Below are 4,478 nucleotides of genomic sequence, written 5' to 3' on the forward strand. Positions count from 1 at the left end.
TACTAATATAAAAGAACAATTATGCAATATTTACAATAGACGATTATTACAATATGCTATAATAAAAGTTTTGTGAATGTGGTCTCTCTCTCTCAAATATCTTACTGTACTGCACTCACCCTTCTTCTTGTGGTGATGTGAGATGATAAAATGCCTGTGTGACTAATTGAAGCAAGGTGAGTGACATAGGCATTGTGATGCAGCATTAAGCCATCTTGATCTTCTGACAATACATCAGAAGGAGAACCATCTGCTTCCTGACCTTGGCTGACCGGCTACAGGCTATAACTGAAACCAACGAAAGTGTCCTTTGACTCCAATTCATGGCACTTGCAATTTCCCAGGTGTTGGGAGTGTCTTTGGTTCAAATGAGGAGGCTCTGGGTGGTTCCTGGACAGCTTCACGATGGGGGTTGGTCACCACAAAGATCACGCCATGATTAGCATCTCAGAACTTTCATCTCCACTCCCTATTCTCAAGGGAGGGAAGAGAGACCAGAAAACAAGTTGATAATTAATCACATCGACGTGACGAAGCCTCTGTAAACATCTGTAAAGTGTTCTAGAGCTCCTGAGTTGGTGAACACGTTCATGTGTTGGGAAGGTGGCACATCCTAACTGCATGGGGGCAGAAACTTCTGCGCTTGGGACTCTTTTGGACTATCCTATGTATCTCTTCATTTGTGTCCTTATCATATTCTCTCTTTTTAAAAAGATATTTATTTATTTATTTATTTATTTATTTATTTATTTATTTATTCATGAGAGACACGGAGAGAGGCAGAGACACAGGCAGAGGGAGAAGCAGGCTCCCTGTGGGGAGCCCGATATGGAACTCGATCCCAGGACTCCGGGGTCACAACCTGAGCCAAAAGTAGATGCTCAGCCTCCGAGCCACCCAGGTGCCCTATCATATTCTTTATTATATAATAAACTGGTAAATGTAAGTGTTTCCCTGAGCTCAGTGAGACATACTAGCAAATTATTGAACCTGAGTTGGGGTGGGGGTGGTCCCTGGAACCCCTGATATGTTGTGGCCCAATCAGAATGGAGGGTAGATGACCCGGGACACACTACCTTCAGCTGGCATCTGAAGTGGGGTTGTCTTGTGAAAGTGAGCCCTTAACCCATAGGGTCTTCTGCTGAGTTGTAGGACACTCAGCTGGTGTCAGAGGATTGGTCGATGGGAGAAAAACCCCACGCATCTGGTGTCAGAAGTGTTGTGAGTGCAGAGTAGAGGAATAGAGTTCTTCCTTTCATTTAGTAACTAATGGGTATCAGGGCCGTTACCAGGTGATGTCTGATTGTACACATGAACCACCTGTCAATTCCTGAGTCAGAAATGCATGTGAAATTTTGTGTGATTCTGGAGACTCTAAAGATAGAAAAACATATATCTGTAATTAACCGTTTACCTGCATTTCTCACCAAACCTCTACTTAAACACCAGAACAGGAACCTCTGAAATGATCTACACAAATCCTTCTTTTGGTAACTGCCATGTCCGGGTCAGTGGTCATAATAATTCCAGATGTTTCTCTAGAGCTGACTAATTAGAGGTTTGAATAGACTTCCAGAACTTCCCACAACATATAAGATCTGTGTAATTCTCACAACATAACTGTCTATGATGATACTGGGGAAGCCAGCAAAGGAAGAGACCTGCTTTGGAGTCTGATTTATCGATCAAATGCATGGACACTGGAACATGACTGAAGTCAAGAAAGTTTCCATGAGCCAATGAACCATTTTCTGGAAACTGCTCAGGACTGGCAAAAGGGAGTTGCACAGGAGGACAAAGTTTATACCACTCTCAAGTTGATATCGATACCAATATGCAAGTTTGTTTCCATTAGACAGACTTCCAGTTTGAGAAATAGCACATTCTTGGTGTAGGATGTTTATCTTCCTTCCTGAAGTGATACTAATTTGGTTATCTCAAAAAAGTGGATGATTTCTGGAACATTTAATCTGTTTACCATGGCAAAGCCAGGAAATATATCTATTGACATTCAAAATAAAAAGACATATTTGCAGCTAGGGAAAAAATGGGAAAAAATAGTTCCCCAAACTGAACACCTTTATAGGGTTTATAGATTGTTTAATTTGAAACACTGACAGGAGTTAGTCAAATGGCATAGCACATTTTATTTTCTGTTTGAGAAGCACAGACTGAAAGGAGCCAAAAGACTGAGAAATTTAAACCTACTATAAAACTGCCCTCATTTTTCATAATTAAAGAGTAGGCTCTTCTGATTCAGAAATGGGCCTGAATTAGGGAATGTTTCATAAAAAAACTAAATTATGGCCACCCTTCACAGGGATAAGAGAATTACATTAACAGCCTTAAAGAATGACAAAACTATTTAATTAAATAAAGACTAATCATTGGAAGTTCACTCATTACTTGTATACAAAGGCTACCACTAGGTTGGTTTCCATTTTTTTTTTTTTAATGCATTTCCTTTAGCACTGAATAAACATATCCCATCTTTGATGATCACTAGCAATGTAGTCTGTCTGAAATGACACCAAATTCTAGACTAAGAGTGTCCAAACTAATAAACTATGTTGGTTTTATCTATATCATATCAGAGATATATCAGTTGCTGGCTTTTGTGGGGGATATTTTTTTAACATTCCCAGAAAAAGAATTTATAGCTGCATGACAAATGATGGCATATTTCTCCTATGGCCACCAGAGGTCTACTCACTACTACAAATATTCCAGGCCTTGCTGCTGAAATGTGAGCCACAGACAAGCAGTATGGACAAACCAACTGGTAAGAAATACAGACTCTCTGGCCATCCCCCAGACCTATCGAGTCGGAACCTACATTGTAATATTTACAGACAATTTGTGGGTACAGGGAAGTTTGAGAAGCACTGTTCTAAGTTATGGAAAGAAAACATTTTATGTTTATAATCGATCGGAATTAGCAGATTTGAAAACTCAGAGTATCTTACCATCTAGTTCCAAGCTAGATCTCCTGTCACCACGTTATCTAGGTTTTCATAAAAGCATTACAGCTCAAAAACTATTCTTTTCTTAAAAACTTTTACCCTAAAGGAGTGCCTGGGTGGTTCAGTCAGTTAAGTGGTTGACTCTTGATTTTGGCTCAGGTCATGATCTCAGGATCTTTGGATTAAGCCCCGTGCAGGTTCCACGTTCAGTGGGGGTTCTGCTTGAGGATTCTCTCTCTCTCTCCCTCTGTCCCTCCCCATGCTCACACATTCTCTCTCTAAAACAAATAAATAAACATTTAAAAAAAACACTTGCCCTAAACTATTTTTTCCCTAAACTATTTTTTATGCAAACACTAGTCCCATAAATTATCAGTCATGAATTCTTATTTAATCTGTTTTGTAGATTTTTGATGCTGAAAGAGCTCTTAAGTATTATCTAACACTAGTCTAAATTTTCTCATTTTACAGAAGAAAGCCCTGGGTAGAGGATTTCATACTATGGCGACCTAAATGAGATTCCCCTTCCATTTCCCAATCCAAAAAATTTGCCTCTCAAGAACCAGCATCTACTGTGTATATAAATGAGGCTTTGGACTCTCAAAGAAGGAAGCAGTGCTGAGCCAGCTGAGCTCAGAGAAAGGGATAGGGCTAATGAATCAAGATGTAGACCCCAGGGATAGAGTGTTCATCCTCTCTTACTTGAGTGTGTCAAGATTTCCCATGGACATACACAAAAGTTTGGGCATGTCTTTCCTGCCATGGGTGTTGGGAGAGCCCAGGGTGACCTAAGAGCAGGGATGCTTCCTAGGTGCCTCAGAGGGGACTGTCTGCCTCTATACTAGGCTCACAGGAGTGAGACCTCTTGGCCTGAGAGTTTCCTGATTTTTAAAAGTAGCTCTGAAAAATTAGGCCTGAACTCCAGTTGGCCAATGGAGGGGAAAAAAAAAAAAAATCAAGGACCTAAAGACGTCCAGAAGCCAAAGAGGACAAATAGATTCGACATTCACATCGCACACCCAGGGAAGAGACCTGCTGAATCAGACAAATCAGTTCTTAAATTTAAAAAAAAAAAAAAAAAGTAAAAGAAGCACTTAGGAACAGAACTACAGAATAACAAATAAAATAGAAAGATTTCCTAGAGCTTTTAAAAACCTTACCGAATCAATGCATGAATGCAGAGCGTAGATGATGACTGGTGAGATTTGTGTTAGTGGCCTGCAAGAGAGGGGACCATCCACATCATGAACCACAGAGTGAAACACATCACATGCTGGAAATCACAAGGGACAGGCTTTCCCAATTATTTCCCAAGAATTTGGGAAATGGGTGCAGGACACCAGACATTTGACTAATAGACATTCTAAAGAAAGAAAGAACATAGGAAGTAGAAGAAATCATTTTAAATCACTTAGGAGAAAATTTTCCTAAGCCAAAGAAAGATGAGTGTACAGGGTAAAAAGGTTCAGAATTTTTGGTTAGATTGATGAGGCAAACACATGCTGAGGCGTTAGC

The sequence above is a fragment of the Vulpes lagopus genome, chromosome 4, assembly GCF_018345385.1.
Source record: "Vulpes lagopus strain Blue_001 chromosome 4, ASM1834538v1, whole genome shotgun sequence".
NCBI lineage: Eukaryota > Metazoa > Chordata > Mammalia > Carnivora > Canidae > Vulpes > Vulpes lagopus.